The sequence below is a fragment of the Crocodylus siamensis genome, chromosome 5 (genome assembly GCF_052110815.1).
Source record: "Crocodylus siamensis isolate JL-2025a chromosome 5, ASM5211081v1, whole genome shotgun sequence".
Taxonomy (NCBI): Eukaryota; Metazoa; Chordata; order Crocodylia; family Crocodylidae; genus Crocodylus; species Crocodylus siamensis.
The window spans coordinates 191718892-191740077 of NC_143399.1; positions in this window are offsets into that span (position 1 = coordinate 191718892).

Sequence of the window (21186 nt, forward strand, 5' to 3'; positions counted from 1 at the left end):
TACAGGGGTGGGGTGAAAATAGGGTACAAGATAGAGCAATATCATAGAAATCCCATTGAGCAAAAGAGTCTGGCTGAGGTAGCCTTTTGATCACACATCTGAGTTACTGCCAAGCTATATATCTAACCAGATCTCGAGTAGCTGACGCACAAGTATCATCCAGGGGCTGTTATAGATTCTTTCTGGAGGCAGGCCACTCCTAGCTCATGAGTTATGGGGGGAGAGAGCCAGTTTCAGCTGGTAAAGCTCCTCTTTCAGTCTGAGTTCCCCACATAGCTGCTGCTCCCTCCTCCTGGGCAATCTTAACTTATATAGCCCCTGTGACCTCGTTCACCTGGTGCAATGGAGACCAGCACCTGTTGGCTGTCAGCCAACCAATTTGAAATACATCACTAGTTGCCAGGCAGACTCTACCCCACCAGGTAGAAGCCCCTCACCTAGGTAGCTGATACCAGTCACGTAGGTAGAGGGAGCAGCTTTCCCCCTTCCCTCAGGGATGTATCCATCTCAGGTTACCTAAAGAGATAGGGTAAGAGTGTGCCTCCTCTGCTGGGCCCATCCTAATCACATTGTCACAGAGCAGAGATTTTGGGGAGAAACAAAGGTGGCTTCCTGCCACACAGAGTATCCAGAGAGGTTGCAGAATCTCCAACCTTGGAGGTTTTTAAGACCTGGCTAGATGAAGCCTTGGCTGGGATGATTTAGTTGGGGATGGTCCTGCTTTGAGCAGGGGATTGGACCAGATGTCCTCTCAAGGTTCATTCCAGGCCTAATTGTCTATGATTCTATGGTTTTATTAAAGATCAGGGGTGGCTAACCTGCAACATGGACTCTTCCAACTGAAAAAAACACACTCCTTCCCTCTAAAGTCCTCTCTGATGGTACTGAGAGTAGCACATTTAAGGTCAGAGCTTCCTATGCTAATTGTTTGGGGGCAAGTTCTTGTTAGGAACAAATAGATAGAATGCCATGCAGACTTATGTGGTAGGGTGGGAGTGTCTAGCCACGAAGGCCTAGGAAGTGTGTGAGAGGCATGGCTATTTTGCTGACTTTTATTGGGATCAATTGTATAGTTGGAAGTGCTGTTGGACAAGCTTTCAGGCATCAGCACGCATTTCTTGCAAATAATGTACTGAGGCCCAGACCCTTCATACCACTGAGGCATCTAATTTTCCCTTTAATCATCCTAAATACCTGTAAGGATCAGGGCCTGGGTGACGAACACTGTATCTCCCTTAGATAGCAAGAAACTTCAGGAAAAGTTGAGAGAACAGGCAACATTTCCAGTATGTCTTGGTGGTCAAGTCCAAGCTGTGCAGATCAACAAAACAGGTAAAGAAAGACCCAGAGCCAAAGACCCCTCTCTAAGACTACCCTAATGCTTCCCATTTTAACTGCAAAATTGATAGTGCAAGTGACTTAACAAGTTATAAGTGTCTTTATAATATAGAGAGGGGGATGGAGCTCTCTCAAGAAGCTTGTCACTAAACCGCTTAAAGTTCATAAATCAGCAGCCTCAGACTTTATCTAGAAATTAACTCTTCTGCCTACATACTGTATAGCCAATGTAATTTGATGCACTGTCATTGGGAAAAACCTTAAGAAACAGACCCCTAGAGCTTTTATACCTGTGCTCCGGGAGCACGTGGGGAGGGCAGCTCTAAGACCAACTCTAATTAAAGCGCCCGAAGTGTCACATGCATCAGTGTCCCCACATTGAAAAATGGTGGTGGGGGCGCTTTAACTAAAGCTCATCAAAATAAGCTTTAGTTAAAGCGCTGCTGCTGCAGTTTTTCAGCGTGGGGATGCTGATGCACATGATGCTGGAGTCTGCTGGAGCACATTAATTACCACACTCTGGCAAACTTGATTGAGTCTGCCCCGATGCATTGTAATTACAGCATGTCAGAGCAGCCTCCCTGCATGTATATAGGCACCCTTACATTCTCCACTGCCTGCTTTATTGTGTCACTGGATGTCCTATGCTGAACAGGCTAGTCAAACTGGCAAAGGTAGTTCTAACCAAACATTCAACCTTCTTGCCCAGCAAAGGCTATACCAAAATTATCAGAATTAATCTTCCCACGACAGGTACAGATTATGATGCAGGCAACCTTCATTCTGGTATTTTCTAACTTTGGAATGACTTTACAACCTGAATGTTCCCTTTAATGTTGATTTTTAACCTAATTACTTATTTATTTTTAATAATTAGATTCCATTATGTGGCTGTATATCAGCTTTCAAGATGGGCTGTCAGTAGGATTAAGATTTGTAAACATATACCACGCATTTCCAGGAACTGTGTTAACAGAGCAACAGGTAGCAGCAGAAGGCCATTATCCTTCATGGGGAACAGTCACTAAGGAGGGAAAGACACACTGTTTGTCGATGTGCTTTACATTGATGGATATAGAGTAATGGTGAGACTTGGGACACATGAAATGTGCTTTAGTCTTCATAGATAAATCTGCTCCCATTTGTCAAACCCAATGTTTGTTGCCTTCTTGGTCCTATTGCAACCCTACAACCATGTTTTTCCTGTCTCCTCCTCTATTTCTTTTCCCATTCTCTCTTCACCTCTTTTGCTCCTGCCCATCCATTTTAGCTCATACCATCTTCCTCCATCTTATAGTCAGCGAGGACAGGAAGTAGATGCAGAAAGGCTGGAACTTGGGAATCTGGGGTTGCTGATGGATGATTTCCTGTATTTGTGAGCTGCGGCATATATGAGCTCCACACATGGCAGGAAATGGTAGGCTAGACGGAGACTCAACCTTGACCTTCAAGTTCAACAGAGCTTTTGGGTTTTAGATGGACTGCTGTTGGGAGCTGAGCTCAGTGGTTTATGCTGTAAGTATAGGGTTGAGGGCAGACTTCCGGTCATCACTAACTAGCAGCACACATATAGCCCAAAATTCAGTATCAGTCTTGTGCCTCTTTCTGGCTGATCCCTTATGGTCATTGTTTTATTGACCCAAACACAGAACTTAGGCAAAATCTCAAAATAAAGTATTTCTCCAAAAGTTAGTGTCCAGAGGTTTTTCCCCTTAATCTCCAGGTTTATGAGCATACAGCTGGCATCTACTTATCACAGTCCAAAGTGGCATTGAGCCCTTTGCAGGGGTCCCTTCCCAGATGGATCTGGCACCAGACACTTAAAGGCCATAAATCCTCTAACTCCTGTCCTCCCTCCCAACAGATCTACTCCCCTTTCCAGCCTCAAGCACCTTCATCACTTTCTTCCACTGCCCTGTTCTGCCTGCAAATTTTTCTCTGTTTTCCAGTCCAGTGTCTTCTTATTTGCTTCCTGAACTCTAGTAAGGGGTACACTGATTGCAGAGGAGACAGTCTCACTTCCTGCATCCCAGTACCTGGAAGGAAAAAGTTAAAACCCTGTGGTTTTAGCCTGGAGCATGCCCAGTTAGCTTGAAATTTTAGAGAATTTTGCTGCTGAACTCTGACAAGTATCTACTGAATATCTCCAAACTATAATTTTTTTCTCTCCCAAAGTCTTATAACTTGGTCAAATATGGGCAGTTTTTCACTGGGATAGGAAAATGCACCTCTCTGACACACAAATGATCCTATCAGCTACATCTCAATCTCATATTTTTTAATGTGGAAAAAAAGTATTTTTCTTTATTCACAATCTCAGAAATAGCTGAAATGTTTTAACTGAACCTTCAATACATTTTAAGTGCAGCTATCTGCATCAGACAGAAATGTTGTTTAAGTCAGACCAAGCAGGTGAAGATGGAAAGTACTGAAGTTAATCAAAAAATTAATTTTTAATTTAATGGAAAAGTCCAACATTTGGGAATTTGCCTTGATGTTAAACTAGTACAAAAATGTCCGAAATTGGAAATTTCCTTTAGAAAGATAATTAAAAAAAAAATGTTGGTTTGGGAACTTTGAGTCATTCTGTTTTAATGAAATCAGACATACTATAAAGTATTATAGGTATTACAGAGCAAGTATGTATGTAATACATACCTTATATGTGCATATTATATAACATAGAAGATATTAAAATTAATGCAAAACCAAAATATGAAAAAACGAATCAAGGCAAAACTCAGAATGATTTTTTTTTATCAAAACAAAATGTTTTGGCATTATTAAAATAAGAATGTAAAAACTATTTTTTTTCCCAATTAAAAGCATAGCTAAAATTGGCATGTTCCAATAGAACATTTACGTTTTGATAAAACAGAAGTTTCCAGTAGAAAAACTCTTCCATGTGTTTTGACCAGGTCTAACATTAACAATAGGTGGTGCTATCAGCTCTACCTATAATTGAATTGGCATATTTGGCAAGTACTGCTCTATGTCTAGAAGCAGATGCAGATTATTTTAGTTCCCTAAGTTACCAACTTTAAAAACAAATGGCAAACCCACTACACGTAGGCAGGTGCTTCAGTTTTACTCTTTCTTCCCTGATCCAGTAAGCATTATCACAGTCTTGTTTGGGCCAAATCCTACTCCAAGCCCCCATCTCAGCTAGATACTATGATACTAAACTAGTATGGTAGGATGATAGAGATGTATGAAGCTTGGTATCCTCAATACACTAGACTGAGGGTGTTCAGCTTCTGTCTGTGGGCTAAACCTGACCCATGGAGCTGTGTCATCCAGCCCATGGGTCCAGAAATTTGACAGCAGGGGAATGGCTGCAGGATTCATTGCTGTGGCTCCCAGAGCTACAGCAATTAATGCTGCCACTAATCTCCTGCTGACAAATTTCCAGACTCATGGGGAGCCCTGCAGGGGCTGCATGACATGTGAGATTGGTTTGTGATCAGATCTGGCATACAGGATCAGGCTGGCTCATGGAGTCTCTCCCCATGCAGCTTGTGAGGCTGAGCTGGTCCACCAGATCACAACTGTACACTGACCCTGTGCTAGATTAAGCCTGAGGTCTGATTCCATGTGCCAAGCTTGCACTGGCCTGCCGAATGATCCTGTGTGCTAAATCTGCACTGTACCAGGCCCATGGACTGACCCTGCATCACTCATCTAGTCTGCAGGCCCAGATAGGTTAAGCACCACTGCGCTAGACACTATAACACATGCTTCTGCAAAAAATGCTTGACCCTACTCCCTTTCAAGTCCATGAAAAAATTTTCAGTCATTCCAGTTGGACTAGGATTGGACCCTGATTTCCCTAAACATCTCATATATGTACTAATAAAGATGAACAAAAACCCAGAGTTTCATAGCATCTCTGCGAGAGTGTTTTCAGAGCAAATGAACAATACTATTCTCTAAGATTCTCAGAATCACTTGCAGACATTCAGCAGGAATACTGAGTGATCAACAGAGTTTCACTATTACTTACATAGCTAAAGGAATCCTCATAGATACTTAATATTCACCTTTGTCCAGAGGATCATCAATTGGCCCCACCAATGCTTTTCCATACTATGCAGTATTGGCAATGTTCCCATCATCTCGCTATTGGCTATGGTCAGCTGGAATGGACATGTATTGAATTCATATAGTATTTCCATGGCCCTGGTGAACACTACAGGTTGACATTCAGGCATTTGCCTCCCTAGAAATGGGTTGGTCAGCTGTGGAAACCAACAATCTAGCCGAGTGACAATGATTTTAGCATGCAAATAATTTTAAAATTCATCATAATGAGAATCACTGGATTTCTGGCAAGTTGTGTAAAGGAGCAGATTCAGTGAGACTGTGGACACATCTACACATGCTTTAAGGTGCTCTTTCTAATGAGCATTAAATTCAGTACCTCCAATGTGAGGTGTTAAAAAAATATGCACTAGGCTGCCTTAATGTGCACTAATGAATACACAGTTTTTAAATGATGCTTAATGCACAGTACCCTATTTTACTGCATTAGTGTAATCTCACAGTTTTTTTGCATGACACTGCAATGCTCAGTAACATAGTTTACTGCACACTAAAGCACATGTATAGATGCACCCTGTAGTACCTAACTTTTAGATGCATGGTCACAACAGTTAATATATGTTTCATTATGTCATTCACAGTGGATCATTTTCAAAAAGAAGGACTGAGAAAGACCTCCGGTCCAGTATCTTTTCCAGCCCGGCATTTGGGCTGGGAGACAAAAGCAGCTTCAAGTACCCTAAGTCAGAGAAAGAAATTGGACACAGGTAAGTTGTCTAACCCCTAAACTACTGAGTGAAAGGTAAGTACAACCACCTCTTACTGTGATGTGTGCAGAGCTGGATTTGCTTTGGGAATGCCTATCCATTTGAGAGCCATAGGTGGAAGAGTGTCTTAGTTGGTAGCTTTACATAAGGCTTTGAAACATTATTTCTCAGCACTGTCAACATTTCCAGTATGTGCTAGTGATTCTTAGGCAGTTCTGGGTGGGCCAAGGAAAATGAGACCTAGGGAATATTATTAGTGGAAGCTCTGGTGCCTCCAAGGTGAAGCAGCAGCTGAGTAAGGGTTCTGATCTAAACGTTAGACTTGGGTATCAAGAAATGTAGCTGGGTGGGACTTGGACATCTAAAACACTTTGGGAGTTTAGTTATCATTCATCAAATATTGACAGATCAAATTAACTAGCTTTTTAATCACCTGGAAATAAATGTTGAGGAATAGGGGATCTGAGATTCACTGGCCACGTCTACATGAGACGCTGCCTGTGCAGTCATTACTGTACAGTCATTGCTTATACAAGTACTACATGACTGTGCAGTAACTTGCAACATTCTTGTAATACTGACTGCACAGTAGCCCAACACTACCATGCAGTAGTGTCACATCACAGTTTCTGCCATGTGACACTACTGAGCAGTAGTCTCGGGCTACTGCACAGTCAGCGTCTCATCTAGACGTGACCATTCACAAAAAATCTTTAGCATATATTACAAGTCATCAGCAAAATGGTCTCTTGGCAAGACAGTACTCTCCCTCCAAATCCTAGAAGCTAAATAGCTCCTATTAACTCCAAAATGTAAACAATTGAGGAGAAGGATCTAATTCCAATGCCATACCACCTATTGTCAAACCCATTCCAAAATCAAGATTCAGAACATGGCCAGATATGAGATGAACTAGAAACTACTTAGTATGGTGTTGCAGTTGCCATAGAGATTATAAAATCTAGAACTAATATACATGAGTCATCTTCCATCTGGGCATTGAAGGCATTCTGTAAATTGATGTAGGCAACCTCTAAAGCCATCAGAGAGTGAAACCCCAACAGTTCAAGCAGGAGTGTTGTGGTTCAGTAGAGCAAACTCTACGCCAATAGTAGTTTTATCACAACCCTATCTGAATATTCAGTGTACAAAATCGACATGTTCATAACACCCAGTGATAACCTAGACACCTAAAAATTACCAGAAACTTATTACTGCCCAATCCTTTTAATTCATGCTGAATGATGCATCCTTCTGGGCTTGTCTGGGATAATCAGAGACAAGATAGTGGACTTGTCAACAAATGTAGTAGTATCTCTGTCTCCCAGCATACCAGGTCCTATTAAAGGTCATAAATTTAACTACTGAGGTCAGTATTAGATACTGTATTTCCAGTCTACACCTGATCTTTGAACTACCACTGCATGATTTTCATCATAACAATAATCAAGTTTCCAAGTTCCCCAAATTCATGCCTTCTGCAAAGACTAACTTTCTTCACTGTCCTGTGTGCTAGCAAATGAATGCAACAGTTACTACCACATACCAATATGAGGGTCTGTAAAATACTCCTGTAAAATAAAGCCATCTGATATTTTAACCTGTCAACAACTTTTCATACAGACTACACTGATTTTTATGTCCATTCTTGTCTCATGGAATTTGCACCCAAAAAATTACATATACCCTTTTTCTACCCGTTCTTCTCAGTTTTCACCACCTGAGAAAAATGATGGCACTTATGTAGCTTGACTGTCATTATCCCAAAGGTGGGAGACAAATCTGCTCAAAACGAGAAAGCAATTATCCCATCCTCAAGGAATTATAAAGCTGGGGCAATTGTACTGGAAACTTAATTAAAATTACTTTGTCTTCAGTGTCCAAAACATGCACTTCTAGAGCTGCTATGGCCAGACAAAAGCATTTAGTTTTATGAAAATCCTAACTATACCTGCTTTTTCATACAAGAAGAGACTCTTCCTTTGTGTTTGACTAGAACCCATGTTGACCAGTCTCCTGAGAGAGTAAGAACTAAGGGAAGATGGTTGATTCCCTCTTGAAGCCACTTTGCAGAGGTTCAGTGGAAGGGCACATGGCTTAAAGTGCATTGCACTCTCTGGGGAACCGTTACTACTAACTGTTTTTGGTTAGGAAGAAACCCCCTGCAGTCCCAGTGTGGGGAGAATGGAAAAGCAACATGCATCTGACCATTAGTCAGGATTTGGCCCCATGGTATTTTTTCTGAGTAAGTGAAGATTGTGACTACACCTGTGTTACAGGATAGATGCCAACTGGTGTTTGTCTGATAACACATATGTAAAAGTTGTACATGCATGCTTTTTGACAGTTATGTTGGAGTCCCATCAACCACAAATCCAGAGGCCAGACTTAGTGCACTGAGGGGTTATATCACTTATGCTATGTTCAGGTAGTTTAAAAATCACAAGTCAATATAATCACACAGTCACCAATTAAAGTACAACAGTCCAAATGCTATACATGCTGAGTAATCTCCCTGCAGTTTTAATCTTACACATGCATGCACACGTGTTACATTACATTACATCTACGTTACATTACAATACTACATTACATTGTATTGTGTTGTGATGAGTTATGATATATGATATGATATATGACTGGCTATCTTAAACCACTGTATAGGTCTGCTCTACACAGTTAAACAGCTGCTGCATTGTAGACCATTAGTGATAGCTTTTTGGTAGTACAACACAATTCCTCTTTGTATAGTAGTGCTTTGGGATCTCTCTTGATGAAATCTGCCATACACAAATGTAAGCTCCAGTTAATACTGCTTCCCATAAGCTAAGTAGCCGTAAAGCACAACGGGTCCTTTTAGCTCCAAGCGCTACAGATTATTCCTCTGGATGTAAGGGAATAACTTGTCATAGAGTGAAGAACAGATCAGCCAGCTGATCCTGCAAGAGCCCAAGAGGACAGCTATCTGCCCAAATTAAATTAGAAACTAGTGAATAGCTATAGTGGCCACAAGGTTGCCCTTTACTCAAGGAGCAAAAATTCAGGAGCTTTTGTTGCCTCTGTCAGGGATGAAGCAGAAGCTGTGTGGGAAGGAGGATAGTTCAGACTTTAGCCCAGGTTTGTTGAAGTTGCAAATCACAGCAACCATTTACTGACCCGTTAGCTGGAAACCAATGAAAGTATTACAGTGGTTCTACTGAACAGTTTTGATTCACAAACCTCTTCACAGTCACCTCCCCCAATTAGAGCTGGGAAAGAGTACAGAATTTCTGTCCCTCTGAAGACCTCAGAGAGCTGCAAATTTCAGCTGTTCTGTCTGATGACTAGTGTGCTGATTATGGACCCATCCAGACACATGGAAACTCCACAGGAAAAAGCTCCCCAATAGGCACACATTTGTAATCTCTTGTGAATAGAGCCCTAAGTACCCATTAACTATTGCTCAATTACACGGGAACTCTACAGAAGTAAATATGGCATGCACATGAATATCAATTAAACCCATTATGATCAGTGCTGTCGTGAGTCAGGAGGAAAATGTGCATAATCTTGACAAGGCAATGAAGATATGCATATTTTTACTTGTGTTGATTAAAATAGAACGTTAAGCTAATAAAAGCTTTTACATTTTTTAAAAATAGTTTAACTGGCTCAGAATAGCTTTAAATCATATTCACTTGTAATTTCAGCTTTTAAAATGAGCTTGGAAGGTATCTTTTAAAAGGGAAAAAAAAATCTCTTCCCTTACTCCTGTCACTCTCAATTTCTTTTTCCTCCTGCTCTTGTTTAGTTTTTATAACACTGCTAATATATACAACACTTTAAAGTACAGACAATAATATTTAACTTTATGAGACATTAGATACTTGTATAAAAAACTGTACTGATGGAAGGTATGATGTAAGGACAGTTCTAGCCTGGGAGACAGTGAAATTGAAGTCAGTGGAGCTCTAATAATTTATACCAGTGAGGGCTGGCCCATCTTGTGCATCCATAAGTAAGCCCAAAGTGAAACAGGGTCGAATTGGAAGGACACTATCCTCAGTGTAGTACTTACCGACAAATGAGATCTTTATAGGGAGAGCTGTGGACATTTCCTGTAGTAGGAGCAGAATTGAAATGCAAGTGAACCAGTCAGAGACTAACTGATTTACATAGAAATTATGGGGATGCACCAGAGGCACCATAGTAAAGGTTACATCTTCATTTCCACTTCGATGGCATCTTAACTGCAGTCTCCTAAGCTTCCTGAATAATTTTTTTAATAAATCAAAATCACCAATCTCCCAAGTGCTATTGAATTTTGGGAAGTATGTCATCTTCGGGGAAGGGAGAGGATAATACTACTAAAGCCACTAAGGGCTGAAGTACTGCGTCACAAGTATTTTGGACATTTCCCACAGGCCCACACAACATACAAGTGTGACCATTACTTGCAGGATTTTTAAATTTACCTTGAATTTTGAAAGAAGCCAATGTTCCCCTGTGACTTAAATTCGCAGAGTGTTTCTGTTGCTTTGTATTAAATAACAATTGTGTTTTGAGATGGTTCTTATTAAAATCACAATTTGCAGGACTATATCAATGTCTGTTGACTGAACTCTGACATGGGTACAGACTCAGAGATTGAAAATATAACGTTGATGCATCTGAGTCGGGGAGGTTGGTAATTAACTCCTGGAAGCAATAAAAAGTAGGCTGGCACAACAAAGTCATAATAAAAGAGAGTAATCAGTCTGACTTCTGAACTGAAAACAAATGCAAGAGTGTGATAACTTTGGAAAACAGAGAGGAAAACTTGCCCCCCAGGGCTCTCTGCTGTGTTCATTTGAATTTCAGCTGCTGCTGCTGCTACCACCACCATGACAGTATGAGCATGTGTTGGAGGCACAAGGCAAGCAGCGCAGGCCCTCCGAAGGCTTGTTCTGGTGCCCTACTTTCCCCCATCCCCTCCAACTCCAGGGCCAGGGCTGTGGCTCCCATGGCAAAGGATCTAGGGATGTGGGAGGACATCATTCCACCCCCTCTTCTGTTCCCCGGATATACCATGAAGGAAGGGGCTCTGCAGGGCTTTTAGGGCCAGGCAGGGGCTGGACAAGGCTGTCCTTGCCATAGCAAAGACTTCTAGCAGGGCAGGGGGCCATACTAGCTCCCCCTGCTTGGGGCTCATGCCCTGGTTATGCTACTGGGGCCCAGCGCTATTGACACTTACTTCTAGGCTACGTCCTTTCTACCAGGATTTGGAACTTGGTGCAATGTATCCAGCTAGCACTATGGGCTCGAATCCAGTTACGAGGAGTCCTATAGGCTGAGGCATGTGCTTTGCTTAACAGGAACGGACTTCAGCAAATATTTAAAATAAAGGCCTTGGTGTTTGAAAGACTAGATCCTTTAGTTAACATTTAATTACCTAATTTGCCTGACCCTACATTTTCAAAATCATACATAAGCAAAACAGTTGCTGCTTAAATGTACCTACTGCCCTTGATGATTCAAGAGAACGTAGTGTCCATCCCAAGTGACACCCTTTTCGTAGAGGGGCATGAACCAACAAGTAACTGCATACATCTTGAGAGGCAATGACTGCCCTGTGCAGTCCTGTTAATTGGATGCAAGGGAGCTGAAGGCAGTCACAAGAGGCTCTCAGTAGCTCCGTCTAAGTCCTTGGCCAAGTCCCCTAATCTTCGAGCTTATTTTCCCATGCAATAAAGGAATAGTAACACCTAACTTAAAAGAACATGCTGAGGCTTAATAACATTTGAAACATACTTTAAAGATGAAAAGTGCTGCATGATATAAGTGGTATTATGTCTTTTCATCTGCCAGTCCAACGAAAAGGCAACTGGAAACTTGAAGAGACATGGACCTGGAGTTTTAAATTAGCATATGTAAAAGATATTTAATAAGTAGGATCGCTAATGCTTTAATGGGACATAGTAAGCTTGCGGCAAATAGGGCACCGAGCTAATTTTTAGTTTCTTCAGTTTTATATTACTAGGAAACAATTTGAGGGGACAGAGTTTCCTGTGGAAATTATTCTGTTGGCGAGGCTGGCTAAATAAAGCTTCCTACAGGAGCTAGGCAATAAATAATACCTTCCTTGACAAGGCTAAGGGTTTTGCCATTGTGTGGAAGGCAGAGAGAGACTGAAATAATTAAAGGTGCTTATGCTGGTGTAGAAGCACAACAAATGAAGTATGCTTGGATTTTCCCTTCACAGGAGTTAAATCTGTGACCTTCTGTACCAGAGGAAAGAGTCCTTTGTGTTCTGAGCTTTAATAACCTTACTATGATTTGATTCCTTCCAGAGCTCATGCAACACTTGTTATATTTATTTTTACTAACTCCATCCTTTTTCTTTAGCTAAGGGAGTCTCATTCTAATCTTTAAGCAAAGAGTAGCTTGTTTTTGTTTTTAATTTGATTATCTTTACATCTTAATACCTCTGCTTTATCTCTTCTGTTTCAGAATGTTTCCTTTACCTTGTGGAATACCATTAGAAGTCTCTGTACAAAGGCAAAAGCTGTGGTTGCTATAGCAATAACCAATCTGATGAAGCTGTGACCTAAATCATGACTGAGGAAAATAGTACCTTGTCTATATCACTGCAGTTACTGCTTCTTTGGAATATGCTATTGGTATACACAATTTATTACCTAAAATGAACTCTTTAACTCCAGTACATGAGAAAAGTAAAGTGATACTTCCCTTACTATAGACCTTGAAAAGAGCATGGACAGCTTAAATTGATGCTAAAGTTTAGATATGGGCAGAAATTCTGTTCTTGGTGTCTTGATACCCCATCCCTGCAGGGAGTTCCTCGAGCATTAGTCTGTTTCCTGGAAGTCCAGACTTTGGCCCTAGATTACTGAAACCTCCGTAAATCAAGTCACTGAGAATTGATAGTAGACAGCACTGACACATACTGACCATGTCAGTACTGTCTATCTGCTCATGTTTAACTTCCTAAACTCTTAGAGGTGTCGCCTATTCCAGTGTTAAGCATGGAGTGCAAACTCTTGCAGACTTTTCTTGGTGGTTTCTCTTTGGTGGTTACAACGTTTGGTGGGGCCATCCCAAAAATATTCCTTAAGATGATAAACATGAGCTCTTCAACATTTTTAAAAATCTCTCTAGCCAGTACTTGAATCCCATGTGCGATAAAACTCATATTTATTTGGTAATTTTCTCACCAGCCTTGCTTTGAGTCATGAGAATGGGTTGTAATCGGTGTATAATAGATATTATTAAAATTTCAGGATGACTGTAAACACAGAGTTACCCACTCACATAATGTCACACATATAGTGCAATATATCAAATATGGGCAACTGTGATCAACTACATGATACCAGTATGCTGGATGATTCTTAAAATAGTAGTTTGGTCTGACCTCTGCCAAACCAGCTCTAGGACTCCAGGAATGACAAAATCCTGAAGCAGGAAGGTAATTCTGAGTGTATTTACACTGATAAGTAGCTAACTAAGAGGTACTTGTATTGTTTTACTCCTCATGGTTAGTCCCTTTCCCTTCCTGAGGCAAATGCAAATGCAAGTGGATAAATCTTAAGCATTCAGAGACAATTAAATGTATGTATATTATGCTATATAGGTGCAGGTTGTAGCTGTGTTGGTCTAAGGACATAGGAACCTTGTCTGTCTATTATGCTACATTGTATTCTATATTATTTCAATTGAAATAGTAGGGAAATAGAAAGTTCGAAGAATAAACTTCATCAGACCCATGAAACAGCAGAAGTGTATTGGCAGTTCCAGCTGCTTTGAACCTGACAAGTAGCTAGCTAAGAGGTTCTTGTGGTGCGATTACCTTCCCTGCTAGTCCCTCTCCCATCCTTCTGCTGTAAACCCAAGTGGATAAATCTTAAGCATTCAGAGACAATTAAATATGCTTGATGATGCTCGTTGGGAAATCAAAGTTGCTGTCTTTGCTGTCAGAGATTTAGACTGGAGATGCACAAACAGTAAAGAATCCTGGCTGCTGAACTATTTGGAGAGATCTAAAATTACCCATTTCTTATGGCCACCTGGTCTCTTAAACATCTGCTGAGTGCTTGGCTCAGCTACTGACTGCTATCTGAATTCACACCGCACGACATGATGTGTCACAAGTAGTGTGACACAACAATGACATTTTAAAGGGAAACACATTTAATTTTTTTTAGACTGATATAAAATAGCCAGTCCATTAACGTTCTTCATATTTTTGTTGCTTGCCTCCTGGATGATTAAAATAAAACTAGCTCTCAAGAGTTCAAGTTGTTCACAGCATGGAAGATTCAGCAGTTTGCCACTATTTTCAATTGCTTTAAATTAGTCCATCACAGAGAATCACTAGTTCTTGGAGTTGTAAGTGGGAGTTCTTGAGTTGTAGTCAAGACTTATTTGTAATGCAAAAACTCAGGGATCACTTCAATTTTCCAAAAGCTTTTCTACCTCCTCAGCATTAGTGTCTGATTGATGCTGGTGCACTTTATGAACTGGAAATGATGTGGCCACTGGCCAGGATGCAATATTAGAAAATATTACAGCAAGAAAACTTAATATTTCATGACTAAAGAAGCTGATGCCTGGTCTACCCTGGAAGAAGGGACCTCAGCTGAAAGTAGCACCCATATCCAAGGGATAAAATAATGAAAATTGAGCACTCAGTACAAGTACACTTTGATGAGTTACTTTTGTCCTTCCTGTTTCTTTTCCCAGCAGAGTTCCTGCTGCTTTGTGGAGAAATTGAGCAAAAATTATTTGATTTCTTAATCTCTATCATTTGTAATATAGCATGCATGGTATTTTTTGTTAGCATTATATTACAAAGCACCATTGCTTATTTCATTGGTGATCTCTGACTCTCTCTATTCCAGCCACTATCCTCTCCCATGTGTCCCACACAGAGTCTCCCTATACCTAGAGATAGATCAAATCATGGCATATACGAGCCTGGATTTTGTATTGACAAAATCTTTATGAAGCATAATTGACTATAACTTTCATACATGTGCGTGCACAAGGGAGCAATACCTAGTTTCTACCAGAAATGGGAATGTCCATTTCTTCATGCTGTGGATTTAGAATTTACTTCCTGATCAACCTCTTATTTCCAGTTTATATTGTGGCTGCAATATGCCATTTCAGAAGTGTCATCACCTTTATTTTTTTACATTCTGATGTAGTCTGTAATCAACACTAGCTTCAGCGACTCTTATTACTAGCTCTTGAAGTGATTCTTCAGACTCAGCAAGAACACCATCATCAGATTACAGCATCTGCTTCCTCCAATTTCAATTTTACCACTGTAACCAACAACAACAATGCACATTTGCATTTCAGTGTACTGAGAAAACTGATGTGGTACCACAAGGCAGCACTGCTGGACTCTTCTTATTATTCAGTAACTATGCAGTGCCCTTTGTGAGTCTTTCTTGCCACTTTTCTGGTTGAAATTCAGATCATATAGTACAATATGTTGAATCAATGTACAAGAACACCCATGCAGATGTCCAGAGAATTGCATAACACATTCAAGTACCATTTTATATTCAAGTACATATCCACTGTAGCTGTTTGTTTTGTTTTTTATCCATTCTGGGATTATTCTGAAATCTGATTTTCAGTCCTATTACTAAATGTAAGATTTTCTTATATCACACTTTCATATTCTGCAGTCTTTTTAAGAAAGCCAAGCACTTTATTTCTTTGCGTATTTGGGTAGTGTGTGAAACTGTTTGGTAATGTGCATATTCTTAAATAGTCCCTCTTTGCTAGTAGAATGAGTTTAGTCCCATAGCCACTGTCCTGTTTTCCACAGTAGTTTGCAGATCTTATGGGAAATCTTGATACCATTCTAGCAGTAAAGGGGTCTGTATAGGTATCTATTCAAGACAGACAGGGATGGAAATAATTAAAACATTAAATGAATTATGTTACGTTTAATGATCCTGAAAATCTTCTAAAAAAGTAATATTTAATAAAAGATCATACAAGAGTTTGTGATATAGTAACAGATAGTCTAACATCTGGGGAAACCCACACGGCCACATTTTTCTGTTTGAGAATGGCATGCATTCACTTTCAGTTATGTGAATGCTATTCTAGCAAAATAGAAAAGGTGCATTAGGGGAGTATACCCTAATATAGATGATGATGTGCCTCCTTTCCATATGTGCTTAAGGGGCATAACTCTCAAACGATATTTTATGTCTTCCACTAAATGAAGAATCCTGAAATGGAATGATATAATTTAGCCACACTTCAATTCAAGGTCAAGGTTTCTACAACAAGCTAGATACGCATTTGTTGACATTGTAAATTGAAAATTCTGGAGTAGCTTCACTTCAATCCTATCTGTAAGCTTAGAGATACAACACTGAGTCTGTTTACACTCAATTCCCATTTTTTAGATTATTTTTATCAGGGATCCTGGTTTTCTTTGAACAGCCCCTCCCCCAAAATCTGTTATTAAAATTAAAAGCCCCCTGCAGCAACCCTCAAACCTTCTGGTGCCTCTCACTGCCCTCAAAGCTCCCATTCCCAGCACTGCTGGTGCCTCTCACTTCCCCCACAATAGCCCCCCCACCCCACTCATGCCTCTTGCCCCCACCCACAGCCATTGCTCCCCAGCCCTGCTGCAAGGGCCCTGAGCCCCCTGCAAGCCCCACTTACCTCCGGCTCCAAGAGATAAGTGAGTCTGAGCTGAGCTGAGCTGAGTAGAGCCATGGCTGACTGACAGCCTCAGGCCCCACCCTTCCCCTCTTCCTTCCCCAGTGGGCAGGGCTGTGGGTTTCCTGCCCTATTTGCAAACAGCTTTTGCAGGCTGGAGCTCAGCCAGCCTGCAGAGCTGTTTGCAAAAGCAGGGAATCTGCAGGTTTCTCTGCTAAAAGGAGAAATCCCTGTTTTCTCTGATAAAAAGGGGAAATCCATGGTTTTCTCTGTTTTTAAATGGGAAATGGAAAACCTGGATCCCTGGAATCATACAGGCTAGGAACAACATTTCATGCTAGAAAATTGTAGAACTGATCTGTGGATCAATCGCACATTGTTAACAAGTCATTTAACCTGTAGATAAGGTATTTGACCTACCTGTTCTGTTAATGAAAATGTCTTCCCCCAGAAAGTAAATTAATAGATTCAAAAGCTATGAGTGACTACTGCGATCATTTAATCTGACTTCCTGCATAGTGGAGACTATAGAGTTTCACTAAATCATTCATTAATCAAGTCCATTACTTCTGAGCTACAGTATATCTTACAGAAAGAGAACAAAGTTTGATTTGAAGTAGGGGAGCTCAATAGAAACTACCGAAGACCACTTACAAGTTAGATTTGTCAGTGGAGGATCTCTCAGATCCATAAGCGTCTGATTTGCTGGGTCATCATATGGCCAAATTGCCAAATCACTAGGCTACTGATATTACCCTAGCAGGTCACTTCTACCAGTTACATTCAAGTCAGTCTCACCTGGATTGATATTAACTCTTATCCTCACCTTTCTTTCTTCCATAGCCAGTAGTTTTGGGACTCAAAGTGTTGCTAGAGGAATAGACACCATTATTAACTTGCAAAACATCCCCATATAAACATTGAATGAGAGAAGGAAAAAGATACAACCTTGAAGAACTCTGCGTGCATGGGTGCATCAGGGCGGGGATAGTGCAGTGATACAGTTGCACCCCTCTTTAATTTCTGCTCAGCCCAAGCTTTAAAACCAACTGCTTGGGAAGGGCAGCAGCATTTCTACTCAGGCAGTGCTGGAAGGGTCAGTTTTTTTCATGTCTCATACCTGATTCTTGCTAATCTCTCTTCACAGATGTTAACAACCTTCTCTCCTTTTGATGTCCCATAAATCAAGCCATCCTTTCTTTTGCTATTGTGCTGTCTGTTAGCCTTTCCAAACAGCACCCACAACTACAGCCCAGCCCAGAACAACGAGCGAAGCAAATAAACAGGTAAGAGATAGAGGCCAAGGTAACGCTGGGACTAGGGGGTCAGTACACACACCCACAGGAGGCCTCAAATGCCTCTACACAAACGCTCATAGTATGGGTAACAAGCAGGAGGAACTCACCCTCCTGCTGGCTGACACCAGCCCGGACATAGTGGGGATTACAGAAAAGTGGTGGGACGCAACGCATGATTGGGCGGTGAATGTCAAGGGCTATAGGCTATACAGGAGGGACAGGATAGGAAAGAGAGGTGGGGGTGTGGCACTCTATATTAAGGAGGAATACACATCCTCGTTAATTAGCAACGGGTCAGGGGAGGGGCACTCTGAAGTGCTTTGGATTAGAATACAAGGCAGTCGAGGGGAAAGAGACTTAACAGTGGGAGTCTACTACAGACCTCCCAACCAGGGAGAAGAGCTTGACCAGGAATTCCTGGGTCAGCTCACAGAGGTAGTGAAGGCTAAGGATGTGGTCGTCATGGGGGACCTGAACTTCCCCCAGACATCTGCTGGGAAGAAGAGTCAGCCAGGTCTGAACGCTCACATAGGTTCTTGGCCAGAGTGCAGGACCTCCATCTAACCCAGGAGGCCACCAGGGGAGACGCTTTGTTGGACCTAGTGCTGGCCATGGGTGATGACCTGGTGAGGGGGCTGCGGGTGCTCGACCACCTGGGCGACAGCGATCATCGCCTGCTGGAATTCACCATCCAGGGCAAGGTGGCAAAGGCATGCAGTAAGGCAGATTTTAGGAGGGCAAACTTCAACGAGCTAAGGAGGATAGTTGGAGAAGCGCTGAGGTCCTGGAGGGGAGGGGAGCCAGGTGTCCAAGGAGAGTGGTCGCTCCTTAAGGAGACGATCCTCCAAGCCCAAAGGAAGGTAATCCCAACGAGGATCAAAGGGAGCAGGAGAGCACACAAGCCTCCGTGGCTCACCAAAAGCATCCGGGAATGTCTCCTTGCTAAAAAGGAGGCTTACACCCAATGGAAAGAAGGGGTCATCACCAGGGAGGACTATTCTGTAGTTGCTCGGGGATGTAAGGGGGTAGTTAGGAAGGCCAAGGCAGAGATGGAACTGGGGCTAGCTTCCCAGATTAAGGACAATAAGAAGTCCTTTTTTAAATACATAGGGGGTAAAAAGAAGGTCCCGGGTAATGTGGGGCCCTTGCAGGATGCGATGGCAAACTTGGTTGTCACACCAGATGGCAAAGCTAACATGTTTAATGATTTCTTTGCCTCTGTCTTCCTAAGCAGGGACCAGAACAGCCACCTCCCTGCTGGGCCCCCCCTCAGGCCCTGGGGGAGGCACACCTGGGCCACAGGTTAGCAAGGATTTAGTTAGGGAGCTTCTGGAGGGGTTGGACTTATTCAAGTCAGCCGGTCTGGACGATCTCCACCCTAGAGTTCTAAAGGAACTGGCCGAGGTCATTGCAAGTCCCCTGGCACGGCTTTACGAGCACTCGTGGTGCTCTGGTGAGGTACCAGAGGACTGGAAGAGGGCCAACATGGTCCCCATCTTCAAAAAAGGCAGGAAGGAGGACCCGGGAAACTATAGGCCGGTTAGTCTTACCTCGATCCTAGGCAAGTTGTTCGAGAAAATTATGCTGGCACACATCCAGGAGGGGCCAGCAGGGGCAACCAAAATGGGTTCATCAGTGGCAGGTCGTCAGACCAACCTGGTGGCCTTTTACGATCAGATCACCAGATCATTAGATGCAGGGGTAGCAGTGGATATAGTCTTCCTGGACTTCTGGAAGGCTTTTGACACTGTCTCTCACCCCGTTCTCATTAAGAAACTGGGGGGCTGTGGTGTAGACACCCACACAGTCAAATGGGTTGCCAACCCAGAGGGTGGTAGTGGATGGGTCCTTCTCAACCTGGAAGGACGTGGGCAGCGGGGGTCTGCAGGGCTCGGTCCTCGGGCCCGCACTGTTCAATATCTTCATCAGCGACTTGGACGAGGGGGTAAAAAGCACCCTGTTCAAATTTGCTGATGACACTAAGATGTGGGGGGACGTGGGCACACTGGAAGGATGCAACAGGCTACAATCAGACCTAGGCAGGTTACAACGGTGGGCGGACGAGAATATGATGGGTTTCAACACAGATAAGTGCAAGGTGATGCACCTGGGGAGGAACAACCGGCACCATACCTACAGGTTAGGGAACTCCCCTCTTGTCAGCACGGAGGCGGAAAAGGATCTTGGGTCATCATTGACTCCAAGATGAACATGGCCCGGCAGTGTGGGGATGCGGTCAGGAAGGCCAACCGCACCTTGTCATGCATCCACAGATGCATCTCGAGCAGGTCCAGGGAGGTGATCCTCCCCCTCTATGCGGCACTGGTCAGGCCGCAGCTGGAGTACTGCATCCAGTTCTGGGCACCGCACTTCAAGAGGGATGTGGACAGCATGGAGAGGGTCCAGAGGAGGGCCACTTGTATGATCAGGGGGCAGCAGGGCAGGCCATATGAGAAGAGGCTACAGGACCTGAACCTGTTCAGCCTCCACAAGAGAAGGCTGAGGGGGGATCTAGTGGCTTGTTACAAACTAGTCAGGGGGGACCAGCAGGCACTGGGGGAGTCCCTGTTCCCCCGAGCACTGCCAGGAGTGACCAGGAACAACGGTCACAAGCTGGCAGAGGGTAGGTTTGGGTTTAGATATCAGGAGGCGCTACTTCACAGCCAGGGCGGCTAGGATCTGGAACCAACTTCCAAGAGAGGTGGTCCTGGCTCCTACCCTGGGGGTGTTTAAGAGGAGGTTAGATGCACATCTTGCTGGGGTCGTTTGACCCCAGTACTCTTTCCTGCCATGGCAGGGGGTTGGACTAGATGATCTGTTCAGGTCCCTTCCGACCCTAGAAACTATGAAACTATAATCTCTCTCTCCTATTTTCACAGCCTTGCTGACTGTTTTTAGTTATAGCTAAAAACCTTAACTGAATTGTACGTTAACTCACGTGTGGAAATGAGTAGAAGTGAAATGTTGGATGCACTGTCAAGATGGTCAAGAAGGCTAGATTTTATGTCACAAATATGAATAAAGTATACCCACTTAGCTATAATGACTGCAGGACTAACACAACTGTA